Below are 22530 nucleotides of genomic sequence, written 5' to 3'. Positions count from 1 at the left end.
AGGAGCTAGAACTTAACTGTTTTTAAAAGTTAAAGAAATTCCATACATAGTAACATTAGTCTAGTTTTAAAAAAAAATTTCTGGATGTATGTTAAATATTCTGCTAAAGAGCAAAGAAAGAAAAACCATTTGATGTGCCAAAATGTGCATTTATTTTTATTGGAATTTTATTAAAGAAAACACAATTTCATATTCATCAGAGAAAATGGAATATATTTCTATATATTCAAGTTTAGATATTTTCAAAATTTTTGCTGCTCTTATAATTAGGAATTTCCTTTTATTTTCACTGTCATATAAAAACAATTGAATCTATAAAACAGTATCATTAAAATTCTCTATATGTTTGTTAAAAACATAATCCTAAAAATACATCTTTATGATTCTACTGTTATAAAAGTATTAAAAAATTACCTACTGTGAGTCACAACCATTTTTGGAAAGAGAGTCAGGTGACAGCTTTTCTTTTTTTTGATCTATAGTTTCTGATTTATTTACAATTTCTTTGTAATGGCTGCATATGTTACTTATACATTGCTGCATAACAAATTACCCCCACCTGTGGTTTAAAACAACATTTATTGCCACTCAGTTTCTGATGCCTAGGCATCTTCACGTGGTTTAGGCAGGTTCTTTGGTTCAGGCTCTCTCTGCAATCAATCAAGGTGTCAGCTGTTCTGCAGCCAGGGCAAGGCCAGACTACAGAAAGGTCACCTTCTAAGGCTCATCACATGGTTGATTCGGTTGTGCCCCCTGAGGCTCTCCAGAGGGCAGCCCACAATAACGGCAGCTTGTGTCATCAGAAAGCAAGAACAGGAGTAAGAGAGAGATGAGCGAGGTGGAAGTTGTAGACTCGTAAAACCCAATTTCAGAAGTGATATTCTCACTTTGCCATGTTTTATTGCGAAGAAGTCATTAGATTAGGTCCAACCCACACTCAAAAGAAGGGGGTGGAGAAGAGGCATATGTATCTGGAGGTGAGGATCACTGGATCCATTTCAGAAGTTTCTGACTGTTTTGAGCAACTAAAAAGTTTAAACATTAGCATAAATATTTTATAATTATAATTGCTATTATCTTGCATTTCTATGCTAGACTTCTTTGCTCCCAGGTTTTAATCTTTCACTGTAGTGCAAGGTTATATTTCCTTAACAGAAGCTGGATTTGATCCTTCATGGGAGACACTAGTTCTGCCCTATAAGGCATCAGCCTGAAGCTGCCATCCCAGTAGCGCCATAGTGTAGCTTATTAAAGGCTCAGCTGAGGCAGAAGTTCTGGAGCAACACCCTGAGGGTTTGGGTGATGTCCACAAGGATGTGGCCTAGGCATTGAACCAGTGGCTGACACATGATGTCACTGTGACAGTAGCTGGAAATGAAGGGGATGGCAGTAGCAATGGCCTTTCTCACATTCACTCACACTTGCACTATTTGTGTTTTCCATCCTCACAACTTCAGACTCGGATACAGTAGGGACCTCTGGTCTTAGAGGGAATGGTAGACTCTTCCATGGGACACACAGTGAAGAAATACCCTTACCTCCAGACCTTCGGGAGACAGACCTGGGAATGTTCTGTCTGCTTCTCGGAGTTTCTGGCAGGACCAAATCCCTGTTGTTGACAGAAGTGACCTTAATAACACACCTTTTTGATGGGATGACGTTGTATACTATGCCCTGCTTCTTTTCCCAACTAGAGAAGGAAGCCAATGAAGATTTGAATAGAAGATTTTATAATGGAAACTACCTTCCTTCATTCACTTGGAATGTAGATAGAATCAATATCCTGGTCTTGGCATTCTAATTGCTAGGCAGATATTGTGTTTATGGTGACTGCAGATATGTTAATGACCTAAAAGAAATCATAAAATTCATGGAGACTGTTGAGTTTTTAATTCAGTAGGAGCTTCCTCAAGAAAAGTTTAGAATAGTGAAAGGCTAAAATTTGCTTTTTAAATATTATCTTTCAAGCATACCAGTTATATTTACCAAGATACTTTTATAAAGGTATGCACTGCAGCATTACTTATAATTGATAAAGAAATACATTAGCAGGGAAAGAATAAATATGTCATAGGGTATGCACACAATGGAATGCTAGGCAAGGGCTAAGAATGAATACAGTTATTGTCTATGTGTTGTAATCCAGATAAAAATGCCTGATATAATCTTAAGTGAAATAAAACAAGTGGCCCCCAAGAGAAATATAATTATTATGTATCATAAACATACACTAATAGAAAAGAAACTTAAGAACTAAAAGTATTTGTGTTTTTAAAAATGGCAAACAAATATATAAAGCATAATTCTTCTGCATATATGTGCTTTGATAAAAATATACATATTTGGGCCGGGGATTTAGCTCAGTGGTTCTGTCGCCTGCCCCGCAAGCACAAGGACCCAAATTTGATCCTGGTACCAAAAAAAAAAAAAAAATATATATATATATATATATATACACACACGTATTTAAATAGATATATGATATGTATGATAGTATAAAATTTACATAAAACTTAAGGCCCATGCTCCAAAATGTAACAATAGTAATCAATGGCACACAAAATTGTTTAGAAAGACTTTCCCTTGTGGATCTGTATCATTTTTCTATGAAAAAGTAAATGAATGGTTTCTTCGTTTCATGTACGATGGATACACAGAATGAAGGAGGAATGTAAAGGGCATTCTTAGCTTACTGACTGAATTTGAATTTGTGCGTGCGTGCAAAAGACAGAACAGAATACACATGACACATCCTCATGGAAATTAATACTGAAGAATAAAACATTAAATATTTATTACTTACAGGTATAGGCTTATGTGAAGTATTTCCCTTTTTAAACATTTTCTTAGTATTTCAGCAACTTCTGTCTGTCCCCAAATCACCTGTTCTTCTCTCTTGCCTTCTGTATTGTTTTGCTGGTGCTGTGGTAACAGGGTTGACTGGATTACAACCTTGGAGGCCAGAAGTGTGAAATCCAGGTGTCACAGGGTCGGTTCTCCCTGAGGTCTGTGAGGGAGACCTCTTCATGCTAGTCTCTCCCGGCTTCGATGCTATGACTTCATCTTTATTTATTTCAGTGTGTGTATAGACACTGTCCTCAGAGATATTTGGGCAATATGACCTAATTGGATCTTGGAAGGGTAGAATTCCACGCACTGAATCTATGGTGGAGATAGCAAAGCTTAAGCAGACTCTAGTATATCAAAAAAACATTTGTTTATTAGTGATATACATTAAACAGATATTTGTTTATATTTATATGTAAAGAAATATTTCTTGCTTTGTCTAGGTTCAGTATCACAGTTATAAAAGTTTATAAAATAAATTAGTGGAGCATTTCTCTTTTTCTTCCTTGGCAGAGTTTTTCTAAGGTTAATTTTATGTACCTAGAATTTGCCTGTAAAGTTTTCTAGTGTTTTCATTCTGTTTTGTTTTGGTTGTAGGTATGCTCAGAATTTGTTATTTATAAATTAGGTTAAGATACATCTTTGTAAGATCCTCTTCAACTAAGCTTTCAGATGAACTGTGCTCCACAAATATATACATGTATTATCCTCTAATTAAAAATAAAATAATACGAACTTAACAAAACTAATGACACAAAATTGCTTATGGTATTGTTTGAAAAGTTTGTGTATCCTCTACTGAATCTATGGTTAAGGGCCACATTCCATTACTGAATTTATGGATCTTCACTATTTTTAATTCCTTCATTTTTATAGCTAGAAACTTGTACATTATGTATAGTATTTAAAAAATTTCAACCTTTATTTTAGCTAATCCTTTCTATTTATTTTATTTTTATTATACTTTTCATCATATTTTGAACTTTTCTATTCTTATTTGAACATCTTTTTTTTTTTTTGGTACTGGGCATCGAACTTGGGTCTTCGCGCTTGAGTACCGGGTGGCAGAACCACTGAGCTAAATCCCCGGCCCAATAAGTAACTCTGTCCCTGTAAGTAAGGTTTTTTTTTTTTTGGTACCGGGGATGGGCAGAACCACTGAGCTAAATCCCCGGCTCTGAACAGCTTGAGTTAGACACAGCTTGCTGGTCTTCTCAGCAAATCTCATCTTTTTCCTCCTTTTCATCTTCTTTCTCCTCCTCCTCCTCTTTCTTCTGTGGTACTGAGGATTGAGCCCAGGAGTTTTGAATTGAGGCAGAATGGAAATTGGTCAGTTAGGTAGCGGCCCTGTGCAACAGGCCAAATGGTGTTAGGAGGATGAGAGAGATGCTGTGGGCACCAGGAGAGGGCTGCCACCCTGGACGCAGTTCAGAAAGGCCCCCTGGGAGAAATAGCCCCAAGCTAGGGCCTGACATGTCAGAACCTGGACTCTCAAGGTGCATTCAGCCCCTGTGGTGAGGAGCAGCTGTGCCGAGGCAGACAGCAGGGAGCCTTCTGTGAGACCAGAGCAAACAGGCAGGTTGTAGCCAGTGACCTGGCTAGATGGTGCCTTGGGTGAGATGGTGGAGCTGGTTGTGTTTTCCAAAGATGCCCATGGCAGAATCTCCTACCCACCTGCTGGCATCATACCATGTCTCTGGATGGACTTTTGTGACTGCCTAAAGAACACAGTGGCAGAGGCACGGTGGAACTTAGAAGGTTGGGGCAGAAAGACAACAGTACAGTCTCCATCCTGCTCTCTGTTGGGTGCTCGCTCTAGAGGCCACTTGCAGGTGTGGCTGAGGCCCCAGTGAGGTGCTAGCTAACAGCCAGCATGGACCCCCAGGCAGACAAGCAAGAATGCGAAGATGACCCCAGCCCCAACCCCAGCTGCTAAAGTTGCATGAATGACCCAAGCATGGACCACCTAGAGGCCAACCTTCAGAACCATGAGGCACGATAAGACTAAAGGATGTGGCTGTACACAGCTAAGTCTGGGGTGGTTCATTACATTGCAATTTATGACTACTACTACTTATCAAACAGTGATCAAGGATAGACGTTCCAGGCCAGAGAGAGGTATGGGTGGCTTGATACTAGACTGGAATAAGGAGGAGTTGGCACAGGGCAGAAGGTGAGAAGAAAAGGGAATGGAGGAGGGGAGAGGAGAGGAAAAGAGAGGAGGGGACGTGAAGGAAGTGAAGGGAGGGGATGCGAGGAGAAGAAGAAGCGCTCTGGACGGAGGAAAGCTGAGAAGGACAAAGAAAATACTGTATGAAAAGCTGAAGAGCAACCCCACATTGGATGCGGCAGTTTCCACAATGACCACTAGATGGCAGCACGACGGCAGCTATGAAGCCCAGGCCTGCCCCAGGCCCTGAAGCCACGGATCTAGCTGTGCTCTGCGGTGGGCATCTTCCCAAGCAGAAGTTGCCCACTGGGCCAGGAACAACCTTCTCTATGTCTCCTAGAAGGCTTCTGGTTAGAAGTAAGAGAAACCCCAACTGGACTCAGGCTAGACAGTAAAGGAGTCTTACTGGTGTGGGGAACCAAAAAGTCTCACCAAAGGGCCGATGGGGCAGACACTGAATTGCTGACCCAATATTAAGCCTCCCTCTTTACCCTCAGTTACAGATCCTGGATACTGTTTGGACTGCAAAGTGTCCAAGGAAAGTGGGCCCCTCCCCATCTACCGAAAAGGAGCCGTGACGGGTACCTCAGTCCTGATAACCTCAAGTCCCCCTGGGAGTGACTGGTTCAGGGGTGGGTGTGCAGCCTGTTCTGCCAAGGGGGGCTGGAAATCTGTTGGGGGCTTCTGAGAAAGTCATCCCTGTCGGATGAGAAGAGGATCACAGGATGAGAAACCTCTCTCTTCTTTTTCTGTTTGCAGAAAAGAGCTGCTGCCATGAGCTTGTGATCATAAGCAGAAACACCGCTAACCCACTGGAGATTCTAAAATCGAAGTGCCCCTTGGGTCGGGGATATAGCTCAGTGTAACCACACCTGCCTGGCAAGTGCAAGGTCTTGAGTTTGATCCCCTGTACTGGAAGAAAAAGTGCCCAGATCACTGACGATATTGTTGAGCCACTGAACTAGCCCTGGAACTGCCTGTTCTCAGACTATTAGTTACATGACAGGATATAATATTTATTGTGGAAGTCAGTTTTAGCTGAGTATCCTGTTACTTGTAGCCAAATGCATCAAACCAATACAAGAACTTCAGGTACCATGTGACCAGGTCCAGTTGGATTCTCTCGAATTTTCTTGACTTTGCCCCATCTGTCTCAATGTATCTTTAGGCTGGTGTTTCTTAATATTGCAAGATGGTTTCCAGAAGCACCCAGGGCTTCCTATGCCCTAGCCTTCATCTGAGAGGAAAGAGTGTATTGATTCAACAAACAGCAAACAGAAGCCTGGAGCCAGTGCCCTGACTGGGGGAATGTGCTGTTGACTTAGCCTGCAATCTGTACCTGGAATTGCCCTGATCCATGAGTCAAAAGGATGAGATAGCTCAGGTTGAGTAAGACCAAGGGGTGGATCAGTTCCACACAGTCAGCACAGCCTGCCTGTGACACACCTGGAAGGGAAGTAACTCCAGCATCCCCTGCAGCAGGAAAGCATAGTGTGAGGGCCCCATTATCCTTTGCTCTTGTTTGGTTTATATATTCTGCTTCTATAGGTAATTTCATTTTCAAAGGGCCACTCAGCTCCAGCTGCTACTTGAGAGAAAGAATGGAGTACAAGAAGGTTTGGGAACCAGGCTGCAGAGTCAGACTTGTGGCTCCTATCCTGAGTCTTTCACTTTGTCTGTTGTATGATTGTAAGGGAAGCACTTAAGGTTTCGGAGCCTCGGCTTCCTCATCTATAAAATAGGATGCAGAGAGCAGCACCTTTTCTTTTTTCTTAAATTCTTTCATTGGTACATTTTAGGTATACCATACGTTTACATTTATCATTGGGTGCTTGTGCCTGTACATGATGTATCTTGGTTCTTATTTTTTCCCCATTCCCTGTGTGCCCTTCACCCCCTCGACCCTTCCCTATTTACATAGACTTTGTTTCTATTTTTTTCTTTTCTCATAATTTTTCCTTTCCCCTTCGCCTCCCATTTCCCTACCCCTTTGGACCTTTTCTTCCTATTTCAAATGATCAATTATTCATTTTAATCATTTTAATCCTTATTTACACTTTCAGTTTCTCACACCAGAGAAACCATTCGGTATTTACACATGTGTGTCCTATTTATTTCACTTGTGAGTATGGTCTCAATATGCATCCATTTAGCTATAAATGCCTCCAGTTTCTCATTCTTTATGGCTGAGTAGTACTCCATTTTATAAAAAAACCACATCTTCTTTATCGAGTTTCCAGTTGCTGGGCACTTGGGTTGTTTCCAAGCTTTTTATTACAAACTGGAGCAGCACCTTTTCTTCGGACTGTGAGGGACATGGAGAGGATGGTTTCAGAGGTGCTAGCAGGGTCCTGGACACCCATGCCAGACAGTGTTGTCCCTCTCACCAATGCTCATCGTCATTGCAATTGTGTCTGACACAGGGCTTGCTGGGTTAATAATGCGCTGGCTAAACAGGCAGAACTAGACTCTTCCCCCAGAAAACATGGGCAAAATTAGTATAGAGTTTGAACTCAGGCCCTTTGCACCAGCTTTCACACCCTCTGTGGCCACGGAGACTCAAGAGGCTTGAGTGGGTGCTCTCTCTGGAGCCTGATTTTCCACAGTTCACAGTCTGGCAGCCACAAACCTACTTCTTTAGTCTGTACTCTTTCTTCTTTTTAATGAAGTCGATGTTTTAAATAAGAGAAAATCCATTTTCTGGCTTCTTTAGAAAAGACCTGACAGCAACGCAGAACCCAGAGCCAGTCGGAGCGCCCTCTAGTGGCCACGCCCCTCCAGGGGCTGTGGCCCCGCCCCCTCCCTCAGCCCTCCTCCCCCACAGCGGCCCAGTGGTCTTCCCTGGGGCCAGAGTCGTCCCCAGACTTGACTCACTCCTTTTATTGTTGGGAACCAGCCCAGGGAAATCGCAAGGGTCTCGCTGTGGTCGGAGGCCTCCCTGCTCTCGCTCCCACTGGCTGTGGACATTTCCAACAGGACACCTCTTTGCCGTGATGAGGTAGCCATGTTCATCCCCAGGCCTTCATTGAGGCCCTGCAGCATAGAGGACAGGACGATGACATTACACCGGTGATGCCCCGAGGGCCCCTTCTCTCAGGAGCTCCCGTTCTAGAGGGGAAGGGAGAGGAAGACACATGCAGCCTAAGCCACGTGCTGGCAAGAGGGGTCATGCTAGAGTGGAGTCGGGGGGGACAGAAGTGGTCACTGTGGGAGAGGCGGTCAGGGAAGCCTCCCAGCGTCATCTCAGCCCTCCCTCCAGTTTCCCCAGGCTTGCTCAGGGCTGAGCACATGGAGTCTCAGGGCTCATCCTCCCTAGAGAGTCCCCAGGGTCTCACGGGAAGCTTTCTCTGTCTCCTTCACCCTCCTCCCCATGCCCACTAGAGTTGCTCACCACCATCAGGAGGACACGTTCGAGGAGGCAGGGAGCTGTCTGGGGAACGTCCTGTGTGATCATCAATCCTGCTGAGCCGTCTGCTCCAAGTGTCCAGAGAGGCTGCAGTTTCTTACTGAAAGTGAAAATGAACGCACAAACTTACAGGGAGGTGCTCAGCCTTTACTCCTCATCAAGTTGGAAGGGTGAGGGCTGTGTCTTTAAATCTCTCTCTCTCTCTCCCCTCCCTCCCTTTCTCTTCCTGTCCTCTCAACTTCTGGGAGTCAGGCCTGTTTTGGAAGAAGCCAAATTCCAAGTTGCTCTCCTCTCTTGATGGGAGTGTGGGGATGAAGCGTGAATCCAGCCAGTGGCATCTCTTGGCTACATGGAGGACAGAATGCAAATGGTTCTGTGCGGGGATATGAAAAGGCACTGCACATTCTGCACACTGGGACTCTGGGCTCAGCCTCTTGCTGGGCAAAGTCCATGAGGACTGGGGGTTGGTGGGAGAATGAATCCATGCAGGGGAAAAGCAGGACCTCTGGCTGCACTGTTCCTCTCAGTGCCAGAGAGAGGGACCTGAAAAAGGCTGGCACTCCCTCCCATCCCCGTGACAACATGACAGAGTCAGAGCCAAGGAGAAGACAGAGCTGGCAGTAGGCAGAAGTGAAGATGACATCTTAGTAACATTCCCAGGAAATTCTGCTTGGAGAGCCTTTCAACAGGATAAGACCACATGGGGTTAACTGGTAAGGTAAGCTTTGAGAGTCTTGAAGTTTACTGGGGAAGTGGCCACTCCACCAGAAAGAATAGTCTGAGAGAATGTCAGGGCTAGAAAAATCTCTTCTACCTCCCAGTTTCTAGGTGAGGAAACTGAGGCTGAGAGAACATGGCCAACAGGTCCCACATCACACAGGGAGCCGCTGGCAGAGCTGGGAGTCACTGGACTGGTGTGACCTCGTGCTGTCTATGCTATCAGTTGGTCCTGACTCAGTCTTGACTCTCTGTAGACATCAAGTCTGACATGTCTGGGGACCACAGGGATGGGGAAAGGGTGGGAGCTGACACAGTCTCCCAAGAAAATGCTCTGTCTCAGACCCCTCCACCTTATTCCTGGGCAGGGATTCAGCACTCAGTTCAGCTGGACAGTGCCACCATGTGGGGGGATCCCGCGTCCTTTGAAAAGTGGATGGCTTCTGAGGTGTCAAACAGCTTCAGTAAGCAGAGAGATCTCTGGTTTGGGATGTTTGCCTAGGATTACAGCCAGATGCTAACATCAGGTAGGTGGGCTTTGGGAAGCAGGACCTGCTGTCCCACTGGTTGGAAGGGGCAAACAGACATGTTTGAAAATGAGCCGAGGTCTCCTTTTCTACCTTGGTTCTCTTGTTCTCTGGTCTGTCACTCTCCCCATGGCAGGGAATTTGAGTGCTTGCCCAGCTCAATACTTACTGTGCTTTGGAGTTGCAGGGTGCTCTGCTGCTTTTCCAGCCACGTGACTGGTCACCAGCCGAAGTGAGAGCTGTCACTTCCTGGCTGACGTATTCACCTGCCAGTTTGAGGCCTGTTCCGACTCCCTTCCTCCACTGCATGGGTCATGGAAACACATATTGAGAAGTTCGGCTGTGAGACTGAAATGGCCTGGATCTTGGGTCACAAAGTGGAAGACAGTCACCCCTGAAAGACAACACTGTGTGAGTGAGCAATTCACTAATGTTTGGGGGTCCTTTGTTAATGCGCCAAAACCTTGTCCAGCCTGATGAGTGCCCATGGATTTCATCTTCATCCAACAGTAATGTCTGCAATCAAAAAGTGTTTAAGATGCCACTTTTGAAAGATGTGTTCTCCAACCCAGCCGCATTCCTGTCTCTGTCCCCTGTGCTCTGGGCAAGGACAGCAGCCCAGAAAGTCTTGCCTCCCTTTGCACCTCCACAATGGCTGCTGGAGAAGCATCTGTTGCCAGCACTGGATCCTGAATCAGCTGTTAGACAGAGGCAGCATGTGGCACCCTGCAGGGGAGGTAACATTTAATTTATCCTGGCAAACAAAAGCTTTCTGGGTTCCCAGGAAGAGGCATCCCTAGATCCCTGACCCCTCTTCTCACCTTATTCAATCTCTGCAAATTAGAGATCTCATTCAAAATCTTCCTCCAATCCTACCCAGGCTGTCCTCAGGCCATATAGAGTTTTTGTGTAAATTATAAAAAGCTAAGCTCCTCTTAGATTTTATTTACTAAACTTTTCTAAGTATACAAATCTAGGCTGTGATATGAATAGTAATTCCTAGGACCATGCAGTGCACAACCTGTGCATCTCTACTAAGCAGTCTTGGCCATTGCTCCCTCCTCCCTGAGTTCACAGAGACTTTTAACTTCAATAGGAATAAGGTAGTAGGCCCTGCCCTCTGGTGCCAGGATCTCCTTTCTGTCTGAGCACCTGGGATGGCCTCAGGCTCCTTCTGGGAGCCCAAACTGTGCTGGGAATGGCCTTTGATGATGCTGTAGTAAACAGGGATGTCATCCTGGGCTGGCACTTGGGCTGGGCCAGACGACACTGAAACAGCTTGTGGAAGGCCTCGAGGAAACGCTGGGACATGAGCGCATAGACAATGGGGTTGACAGCGCTGTTCAAGTAGATGCAAAGGTGGCAGAAGAGAAGGAAGCTGAAGTCAAGGTAGGGTGGGATCAGGAAGGAATTCACCACCACCAGGGTTTGGTGGGGCAGCTGCAGCATGGCAAAAAGGACCACCACTATGGCCAGCATCTTGGTGACCTTCCAAGGAAGAGGAGAGAGGGGATGCATGGGTGCCAGGGGAGAATCCAACCCAGACAGCTAGATAGCATTGACTGTTGTCCAGCTGTGCCTCATATGTGCTTCCTTTCAACTCTGCCCCCACTCAGAAAACTCCTGTGCATCCTTCCTTGCCCTGTGCAAGTCATTTGTTCCTGGGAAACTTCCTGGCTCCAATCCTCCTCCAAAGCCTTTGGATGGGCCTCTAGTTCCTAAAAACAAATTGATGAGCCAACTGGGCCCCAGCATTTGTGCCTGTGAGGTGGAAACAGTTCTGCCTTCACTGCAGGTGCTGTGAGGATTGAAGGAGTTAATGCAGGCCAAGCACGGAGCCGGGCAGGCTGTGACTGGTACGTGAGGGGCTGCTGAAGCCACTGGCAGCTCTACCATAGCCTCTGTCACAGCTGCATGCACACAGCTGGGCCGGGATCCCAGCTCCACTGCTGGCCAGCTGTTGAATGTTGGGTCAGCATCTCTCCAGCCACAGGGTCCTGTCCCCACCATGCCCAGCCACACACTCCCTTCCGGTCCTTTCCTCTCTCCTGCTCCTTCCGCCCAGAGGACCTGCCAACCTGGGAACCGCCTCTGGTCCCTCCCTCCTGTCAGCTCCTGGCTCTGCAGATCTGGCCACCACACTGGACAGCCTCGACTACACAGAGCCCCCGGAGACGTCATGCATCAAAAGATACAGGGCTCTAAATTCCAGGACAAAAATGCCACAGGGGACATCTGTCAAAGGGATGTGAGGCCATTGCTGGCACTGGAGAGGATCATGGGGCTTCCGTCCCTGTGCCTGCTTCGAAAGTCCCCCCTGACCTCTCGGCGAGCAAATGTTGAGTGGCACAAGCTCACTTCCTGGAGCCCGAATCCCCTGACTAGCCCTGGTGCTGCTTCTGCCTAGAACATCCTGGGTCCATGGCATCAGCTCAGGGGACTCCAGGAGAGGCTGCTTTCTCACAGGAAAGAAGCCAGTGCAGAGGGCTGCAGGGTGTGAAGGCTTCTCCTGCTTTAGTGAGTCCTGTTTCTGCGAGTGGTCTCTCCAAAAGGCCCAAACCAAGCCAACAAACCTCGGAGCTACCATGTTCTCCAGGAGCCATGGAATCTTGGAAATGACCTTGTCAGTATTGACTCCTTATTTTACCCAATTCAGATTTAATTCCATTCTTTTGGCGCATCTGGGTGATAAACACTGGAGAGGAGAGTGTGGGCTCTGGAATCGGGTTGCCTGGATTCGAAAACAGAGGAGGACGCATGCTCGGAGGGGTGAAGTGACTTATCCACCGTCACAGAGCGAGTCATCATTAGCAGAGCTGCGGCTGGCACCCAGGGTGGAGTACTCTTTACCACCAGCAGTTACTCTTCTCCCCAGTTTGCCCCCGGCCCTGCCAGGCTGAACTGGAAAGCAGTGAGCAGTGTAGTCAGCAGGTGGGCGGGAGGGCGGAGGAGCATTGGTCCTCTCTGAAGCAGCGACGGCCAGCAGCCAGGGGTTAATATTTCCCAACATCTCAGCCTCTCCCTGGCTGAAACTGCTTTGAGCCGAGGTGCCGAGGTGCCGGCAAGCGGGGCAAACAGAAGGAGCTGCCGGCGGCGTTGGAGGGAGCCCCCTGGAGGCCACCGACCCAGAGTCACAAGGGTGGCACCGAGGCAGGCAGGCAGGTGGCACCCATGGTCCTTGCCAGGCTCCGTGAGTGACTCGGCTGGGCGGTGCCTCTCCCCTCCCCTCCCCCAAAGCTCCAGGTGGAGGCAGGCGGAAGGCTGAGGATGAAGACGGCCGGGCCCAGGAGCTGTCCACCCTCCCGCGGTGCTGAAAACCTCGAGATTCCAGGCTGCAGAAGCAGGGTGGGGGTACAAGGAGCCTCTCTGCGCGCCCTTCCTCACTCCTTGTTCCCCATGAGCCTCTTTCCTGGTCCATAAGAACAGCTATTAACTTTCTGAGAAGGGGTAACATGGGCACAATCACAAACCAAGCACACAACGAACGCTCACGAAACGCTTTGTCTCTCTCCACCGCACGAAGACCCATCCCCATCTCCGGCTGTCAGCTTCTCCCAGCCCACTGAGGCAGCTTTAGTGTCAGACAGAGGGGCATGCTCTTGAGAAAGTCTCCTCAACTCACCCGAGCCTCAGTTTCCCCAGCGGTAGAAGAAAATGAACCACTGCTGTCCAAAGACAGTAGTCACCTACTGAGTGTTTAGTTGTGACATGCAATGGGCTAAAGACTTTAGAGGGCTTATCTCATTTCTCTGAACTGACAATACCTGGTACAACGGAAGAGGAAAGTGAGGGTCAGAAAGGCAGGAGATGTCTTCCAAAACCCAAACCTAGTAAGTGGTGCAACGGGGATTTGGACTAAGGCGTCTGACTAGAGGCGGATCTTGCACCCATCTCCGCTGGCTCAATAGAAGGGTCTGGTGAGGACCCAGGTTCGACCTGCTTCCGAGAGTTGAGGGCGCCCTTCCTGCGGGTGGAGAAGCTTGCTTGGCGGGAGGGGCCGTCCTGGTGCGCAGAACCCGAGCGGCCGGAGTGGCCAGCAGGCAGCGGTCCGGTGAAGAGCACACGCGCTATGAGCTAGGCTCAGCGGCAGCGCGTAGAAGAGCACTAAGTCCCGGAAGCAGGAAGCAGACCGGCAGGTAGAGAGCGCCAGACCCCGGGCAGCCGCCCTGGACCTGCACGCCGTCGGCGTACACTGCCTCACGCGTGTCCACCAGGAGGCGCCAGAGCGCGCAGTGGGCGCCTTGCCCAGCCGCATCCACGCTGCCAGGCGCTTGGCTCGCGCCACGGTGCACAGCGCCTGGGCGCGCAGAGGGCGGCAGATGGCGAGGTAGCGCTCCACGGTGAAGGCCGTGAGGGAGCCGGTGGAGGTGCTGATGCCGCCGACGTACTGCAGGTAGGTGTTGCCCAGGCGGCCCGCGTGGCCGAAGACCCAACCTCGGGCGGGCGCCGCCTCAGCCACAGTGGGCACTGCGGCCCTCAGAAGTACCGGCAGATCTGCTGCGGCCAGGCTCACCAGGTAACAGATGGTGAGTGTGACCATGTGGCGGCCCTGACCACCACCAGCACCACCGTGGCGTTGCCCGCCACACCCACGGCACATACGCGGGGCACCAGGGTCGGAGTCATCGCCTGCACAGCCAGCGGAGCCCGGGGCATGGTGCCCAGGCCGGACGCGTTCGCGTGACCTTCTCCGTGCGTCCCGGCCGCGCTGCGGGCTGCTGGAATGGTCTCCAGGCAGGGAGCTGGGCTCCCACGGCTGGATCCAGCTGAACTGCTTCTTCCAGTTGTGTAGGGTCTAAACCGCTACTGCGCAGGCCTCGAGGAAGCAGGAACTGGAGTAACAGGCGCTCAATTTTCAGGAAGACTCAGCTTGAGTTAGTGCGATCTCTCCCGGGGCGGGGTTTACCCAGAGGCGCGTTCTGACGGTAGGGTTGCTCTCTAGTCCTAATCGGGCACCTGGCTTCCGCCTCCCGTAGCGTGGAACGCCTGGGCCCTTCCCGTCTCACCTCTGCTCCAAAATTCGAAGGGCTTCCGGGTTCTAGAACCGGGCTGTCGGTCAGGAAAGCGGGCTGTAGGTTCCTGTGGCCGCCTCCGGCTGCTCCTCCGCAGAGCTGCTGTGTCCCCTCCGAAACCGTCGCTTCAGCCTAGCATCTGTTCTCCCCATCAGCTCATGGCACTGAAGCCCGCAGCTGCTCAAGCGGGCTGTGTGGGATGCGGAGGGGAAAGCGCGCTGCTAACCCGCGCAGTGTCCTAGTCCTTCTGGGCCTTTGCCCTGGGCCTTCTCTCCCTCTCTTTTCTCTTCTGCAGGAGGGGCTCCACGGGGCTATACGGGGGGAGCTGGGACTGGCAAGGCTCCCGACACAATCTGGGAATTCGTGGAGTTCTCACCAGCAGAAACTTGAGCCCTGCTGCGGATATGTGGGGAAAGGCCCTCTGGATTTGGGTCGGTCCTGCCTCCTGTTAAGCTTTCCATCTTCTTGCTACCTTTTGACGTTCTCCTCTTTACCTTTCCCAGTTTTTCTTCCTCCTAAAGAAGAGTTGTAAATTCTTGAAGGAAGCACCGCACATTCCCACAGGGCCCTCTCCCATCTCGAAGGCTGCCACTCAAAAGCCACAAACCAGTTAGGAATCTTTAGCTTTCTTGGTACAAAAGATGAGGGTAATGAGAGTTGAATGAATAAATGAACGACGTTTTCTGGATTCAAGGATGCGTCCTGAAGGGGGACACACCAAGCTTTGAGTGGAGCCTGGTTCCCTGCCCGCACTTAGGTGCTGAAGAACTGTTCGCCACGCCAATCCATCAATCATGTTCTCTACAAATTCTTTCTTCATTTGTGAAATGAGAATTATAATAAGAGAATTCACCTTGACCCTCAGAAGGCTCACATAAGAGAGATGGATAAAATCCATGTAAAATGCTCGTACTGGGCCTAACCATAGCAAGGGGTGGATAGACTGGTGATTATAGTTTCAGTGATATATGTGTCTATATCCCCTTCTCCTCACTCCTTAATGTCTGAGCACAGTTTGGACCAAATTCTCCATCTGCAGGTCCTGTAAATGGCAAGAGAGGAATTAGAGAGAAATTAGCAAAGGAGTATTTGGGAGGCACCAGCCAGAGTCCAGGGCATCCCAAGTGTCAGTCTGCCTAACAATGGTGACTCTGTGTGTAAAGAATATTATTGCCTAGTGATGCTTGTTATGCTTTGGATGTATTCATCATTTTATGCTCACATAGCTCCCATTTTAAAGACAAAGAAACTGGCCCAGAGCAGGTAAGTAAATTGTTAAGGATATAGGTTAGTCAGAAGGGGGAGGGTGTGTGTGCTGGGATTTGAACCTGGTAGCCCCGCTGGGGAGCCCATGTCCTTACCACACTACATTGTCTCTTTACACTAAGCTATTCTTTAGGATCATCAGCAGTAACCATAGTACAGCTCCTTGCTCTGGCCCAAATACCATGCTGTGCATCTCCATTTCCTCCAGCTCTGCCCAGGCAGGTATTATGATGCCCATTTTATAGAAGAGGACATTAATGTCCAGAATAAATGATCTCTCGGTCGGGGACGGGAAGCATAACCCCAAATTCCCAACTTTATGCTCCTTGTTTCTACCCTAGCCCCAGTTGTTCCTTACTCAGATCTTTCTAAAGTAGCAGGTGCCAGTGAGACCCAGGATGTTCCCTTTCTCCAAATGTGTCAGTACTCTCTGAGCATGGACTGGAACAACCCTTTTACCCATATTAATGGCAAGTAGCTCCTTGGGCTTCTCTCATGCTAAGCCTGTCAGTTCTCATTTCTGCCTAATTGGGCTGTTCAGTTGCCAGCAATAAGTGGCAGAGCCTGGCAATGGATTAAGCAAGTCTGAAGTGGCTCTCTATTTTGTCATTACCTTACCATTTATCTCTAGTCTTCCCCATCTTAGAAAAGGCACCACCATCTACCCTAGAATTATTATTTCTCTCTCACCATTGATATTCAACACTTAAGAAGTTCCTATATCTACATTGGTATTGGTCAACTTTTTCTTGCTGAGACAAAATATTGAATATACATAATTTAAAGGAGAAAATGGCTCCCTTGGCTCACGGTTTCTCAAGGTTCAGTCCATAATCAATTATCTCCAGACACAGAGACATCACAACAGAGGGGCATGGTGGAAACAACACTGCTCACTTCTGGAGGCTGGAAAGCAGAGAGGCTGGAAAAAAATGCTAGAGAGGAAAGGGCTAGAAATCAGATATAGTCCCCAAGTCACACCCCCATGACCCACCCAGACATACCTAGAAGTGTGCTTTACTTATCTGCAAGGAGTCTATTAATCCAGTCAAGTTGATAATCATGATTAATAGTCACAACATCCAAAATATATCTTAAATTAATCTACCTTCAACCATTATGTTCTCTACCAACACTTTTTCATCCATAACCTCTTGTTGGGCAATTGAAAAATTTTCCTAATAGGTCTTTTAGATACATTCTTGCTCTTTGCTTTATAATCCAGTTTCCATGAAACACCAAGTGGTTTTTTGAAAACGTTAGCCACTCTCCTGCTTAAACCCTTCAATGGGATCTTTCTCACTTAAGAGGAATCACACTCTTCACACAAGCCCTGCCTCTCCCTCTTGCTCACGGTACTTCAATCATAGTTTCCATCTTCCTTCTTGGATTGTACGGCATACCGGGCAGACTAGTATCCTCTCAAACCTTCTACTTTGAAATTAAGTCTTTAGAAATGTACATTAATTACTTAAGATGAAGTCAGCTTTAGACTGTCTAAATCCAATGTTTCAAGTCTTTATAAAAGAAAGGAATAAGAGATTCAGATACACAGAGAGAAGAGATATTCACAGAGAAGAAGGCCATATAGAGACAGAGGCAGAAATTAGACCGACCCAGCTAAATTCCAAGCCTCACCAAGGATTTCCAGCAGCTACCAGAAATTAGGAAAGGACAAGGAGGATTATTTTCTTAAGTCTTCAGAGAAAGAGGGCATGGCCCTTGATTTAGGACTTCTAGGGTCCAGGACAGTAAGAATAAACTTCTGTTATTTCAAGCCACTTGTTGGGTGGTAGTTTGTTATGGCAGCTTCAGGAAACACATGGCAGGCTCCTTCTTGTCTCTTTGCCCTTGTACTGGCTTTTCTCTTTACCTGGATCTCTTCCCTTGTGGCTGTTTCCATCTCACCCATTCTAGTCTCCATTAAAATCTTATCTCTTCAGAGATGTCTTGCCCAACCTCCCTAGTGAAAGTCACTTTCCTGGGTTTGTCTGTATGACAATGTCTTCTTTAATTTTCTTCCTATGATTTATTGCTCTGGAAATATTTTATGGATTTTTTTGGTAAATATAAGTTATTTTTCTCATATCAAGAGAATGTAGGTTACATAAGATTCAATACTCAATACCTAGATAAAGAAACTTATCTATAGGAGCAACTCAGTAAGTATTCATTGTTAAATACACCCATCCAACAAAGACTCAGAATGGTCAAAAAAGGAAACTTTTCCAGAGTTGCACAACTAGGAAGTCAGAATTTTTATTGAAACACGGGCTCTCTGACCATGCTCATAACCATTATGCAATAATAACTTTAATGCAAGGGAGAAATAGAATTTTAGACGGGGTCCAGTAAGGAAGAAGACAGATAAAATCATTTCACTTTAATTTTTGGAGTTAGGGTAGGACAGAAACACCCGGAAAATGAGGTTGGATTTGTGGAGAATGTCTGACCTGGGATTAAGGTCTGACTTTAATTTAAGGGCAGAAGGAATTCGTAGCAGAACCCTAAGGGGCTGTCCCAACTTCCTGGTGCTGAACAATGTTGGAGTTCAATGAGCCACTTCCTGGGTTTTGTGTTCAAGCTCTCAAATCATGCGTCCTAGCTACTCAGATCCACTCTCATTACCCCACCTCATTGGAGTAGCTCATTCCTCAGTGCTCTACTTCATTCCTGAACTGGACTGGTGAGTCTGCAAAGCCACTGACCATCCGCCCTCTCTCCTACCCCAACCTCAGCCTAGTTGGGAAGAGACAGTTCCCCTTTTCAGAATATCTATAAATGAACTTTTAAGATATTTCAGTCTATTGGAACGTGGTAGGATTCAGTGTACAAAAGTTCTGAAGAAAAATACGAAAACTGAGCATTGATCGCTGGTTTAATTTTTTTTTTTTTTTTTTTGGTACCAGGGATCAAACTCAGGACCTTGCGCTTTCTAGGCAGGCACCACTGAGCTAAATCCTTGGCCCTCAGTGGTTTAATTTTTGGTCTTCTCTTTAAGCATGTGAAATGTGTGACAAGCTTCCATATCGGCACTTACAGGTGTTTCAGCTCTCCTGATCCAGTGGGAACTGCCACTGGGTCTGCACTTGGAGAGGCCACACTGTAGGCCTCGGACACAATATCACTTCACCCCTCCCTGCAGTGAGGCTCCTGGTAAGGTGTCTGTCAGCCACCCACTCCCTACCCTTCCCCAAAGGACATGGGGACACTTCTGGTTCCTGTGCGTGCCACTAAGGAACCAAAGTACACTTGACCACAGGCCACTCTGCAAGGACATTTACTCATGTCCTTTTCATTCTACTCTGTGAAGTTAACAGCATTCACCTAGATATTTGTGACAAATCAGTTACACAGCTTTTAGCCACAACTAACCAGAAAAGTGATTTAAAGTGGCTTAAAAATAGGGACATCTCCGATAGCAATGATCATACCTCTTATTCAGATCTTGGTTTCTAATACCATTCTCTCATGAACTGAGTCAGAGAGAAATCCTTGGAGAAATGGCTGTATCCTGGGGCAGGAATATGCAAGATGAGCTTAGAGCATTGTGTAGAGTGACAAAATAAGATTTTAAAAAACCCCACATGGATGAGGCTATATCAAAGAGACACCGGAGCCAAATGAAAGAGCTCCCAATGACCAAAGCTAGAAAAATCTGAGTAACAAAGTAGTATTATATTACAATCTAAAGTATAAAACAAGCATCCATGATCTATACAGATATAAATAAATGACTGAATAAATAAATAAGGTAGAATAAACAAATTGCATGTGCAGAAGAATTTTGAATGATTTATGTAGCTATTCTTCCCTCAAGGAGCAGGAAACTGTCCCATTCTTAATGTGGGTTGTGCCTGGTAACTTCCTTCCAAAAAGGAAATACGGAAAGGAGGGAAAATATTTGCTCTTCAGCAGGGAAACTTTTGCAAACAGTTCCTCAGTGAAGTAGCCCAGGTTACATCACCTGTGGTGAGTTTTATTCCTGGTAGGGACTCTTGCTATGGTGTGAAGAGCATGGCAGCTTACTATTGTGGTTTTCCTTGCAAACAGAAAAATGTACTCCCAGTCTAATTCCAAGAAAAACATCAGACAAATCTCAGATGAGGAAGAATCTGACCAATGTGCCACAGAACGGCCTAAGTGATCACAAACAGGAAGGGTCTGGGAAGCTGGAAACTGTCACAGCCAAGAGGGCCCCAAGGAGACATGACAGCTAAATGGAATGTGGCGCTCTGGATGGGGCCCCAGGACTAGAAAAGGATCACAGAAATCTGAAGGAAGCGTGAGTTTTATTGAAGAATAATGCATTAACATTTTTAAATTACAGCAAATGTACTATATTAGTACAAGATATCAATGATAAGAGAAACTGAATGAGAAGTATACATGAGCTAACCATTTTCAAAAATTTTTGAAGATATGAAGCTATTCTAAAATTTAAAAATTTATCTCAAGAAAGGGGAAACCTTATCACCTCAACTTAACAAGAAGTCTGGAGTAGGGTGATAGCAGAACTGGCTGAGTCAATAGTTAAATTATATCATTAAACACTCACTCTTCCTATCCTACTCCTCATCCATCTTTAGCTTGTTAGTTTTTGTCCACAAACAAATCCTCTCAGGATTACAAGATGGCTGCTACAGCACCAGGCATTATACTTATTTACTTGAAATCAGATTCAAAGACATCAAGAATGGCCTCTCCTTTTGTCTCTTTATCATGGAGGGAAACATTTTCTTCCAGAAGATTTCCTGTAAGGTTCTATTGGCCAGTATTGGGCCACATACCCAAGCCCTAGTGGCAAGGGAAGCGGGAAGAGTGGGGATCAGGAATGCCCTACTTTCACAATGGGACGCCATTAAGAAGTAAGTCAGTGTGGGGCAGGGAATGGTATGAATTGGTAACTGTCACTGTAGGAACTTCACATAGGTTTTTCCCAGTTGATTTAAGTTTTCTGCCAGAGTTTCTGTCATCACTTCCTACCCACTGGGCTGTGTCATAGGGGACTGAAAATGCTGGTCTTTTCTAAAAAATATAGACAGCTTCTTCACTCTAGTCTTGTCCCCTGGAAGCCTATCATTTAAAAAAACACTTTCTGTGCTTTTCCGCACAGCTTTAAAAGGCACTCAAAAAAACAAACCAAAAATTGCCAGGTGTAGTGGTACACACCTGTAATCCTAGCACTCAGGAGGCTGAGGAAGGAGGATCTCTGTGAGTTCAAGGCCAGCCCAAACTACAAAGGGAGAGACCCTGCCTCAAAAAAACAAAAAACAAACAAACAAAAAAACTGAAAGTTTCCCCACTCCTTTCCTGTCACGGATACCCTGTGTAATAGCCAAACTTTCCACAGAAATTAATCTTAATGGCAAGAAGACTTCAGGAAACGAAATGTAAATTTTTAAGAAGGGAAAGTAGATTAGGATGTGTTTGAAAAACATGTATTAGTCCTGCTGTGCCTTCATTATTATATTTAATTCTTACAACAATTCTGTGAGTTAGGTTTTATTAATCAGGATTCCTTGGTTGTGACAGAAACACAGCTCACATTAGATTGAACAAATGAACAAAAAATCAGCTCATATAATGAGAAGGGACAAGATAGTGCTGGCCATGGGACAGACGGGATCCAGGAACTAAAACACTGTTGGCAAAATTTCCTTTGTTTTCTCTGTCTTGCTTTGTTCTCTCTTGTTGCAAGCTTCCTACATGCTTGAAAGGGGACATTTCAGAAGCTTCCAGAAGTTCTTGGTTTGTAACTTTATTAGCTTACAATCCAGAGAGAAACAAATCAATTCTGTGTCTCCAAAACTATATAGTATACTAGGAAAGGTCTCTTGTGGGCTAGATTGAGTGGAAGCAATCACTGACACCAGGGAAATGGGGAGCCAGGGACAGGATTAGTGGAAACTGCTTGAGGCACCTCAGAGCAAAGTTTATTAAGGTGCTCCCTGTGGGGTGCACTTCACTCTCCCAAGAGCTGAAGAGTGAGAGCTTAGGGATTCATGTTGTGTAAGAGCAATTGTCTTTGGGCTGGGGAGTTAGCTCAGTGGTTTCGCTGCCTGCTGCGCAAGCGCAAGGACCCGAGTTTGATCCCCGGTAAAAAAAAAAACAACAAAAAACCCCAGCAACTGTCCTTGAAAATGTGTGCCCTCAGCTCTTGCCTTGCCTCACACTGGACTTGATCTCCTGGGGAGTTATGGTTGGTCAGCGACCCATGCAAAGGAAATGGCAGGGTGTTAGGACTGGGCTTGAAAATTACACGAAATGGGTGGAGTACAACAGTGGTTCCTCTGCAAGAGCAAGCAGGGGAAATACACTAGACAGACAAAAATAACAGATGTCCACTAGAGAAGCAATTTTCAGATCCTCACTTTGTAGATGAAGAAATAAGACAGAGGTGACATGATGACGTGAATTATCCAAAGTCATAAAGCTAGAAAGTGACTGAGCTGGGATTTTAACACAATGGATTTAACACAATGGATTCTAAAGATTGTGCTCTTTTTTTTTTTTGTACCAGGGATTGAACTCAGGTCCTTGTGCTTGTGCTTGCAAGGCAGGCGCTGGAACCACTGAGCTAAA

General features: G+C 46.5%; 1 long non-coding RNA gene and 1 pseudogene across 1 annotated transcript; both read right to left on the bottom strand.

Moving 5' to 3' along the window:
- Nucleotides 1-6956: 6956 nt before the first annotated feature.
- Nucleotides 6957-10631, bottom strand: LOC110344576 (uncharacterized). Its single transcript, XR_002387232.2, has 3 exons — nt 9837-10631; nt 8409-8523; nt 6957-8125 (listed from the first exon to the last, which is right to left on the bottom strand). It is a non-coding gene; the product is annotated as an uncharacterized LOC110344576 (long non-coding RNA).
- Nucleotides 10632-10771: 140 nt separating this feature from the next.
- LOC110344553 (thyrotropin-releasing hormone receptor-like) lies at nt 10772-17857 on the bottom strand (annotated as a pseudogene).
- Between the last annotated feature and the right edge of the window lie 4673 nt (nt 17858-22530).

The sequence above is a fragment of the Heterocephalus glaber genome, unplaced genomic scaffold, assembly GCF_053883595.1.
Source record: "Heterocephalus glaber isolate CG9 unplaced genomic scaffold, H.glaber_assembly_v1.0 deba00001673, whole genome shotgun sequence".
NCBI classification, from domain to species: domain Eukaryota; kingdom Metazoa; phylum Chordata; class Mammalia; order Rodentia; family Bathyergidae; genus Heterocephalus; species Heterocephalus glaber.
This window is presented reverse-complemented; position numbering and strand designations above follow the sequence as displayed.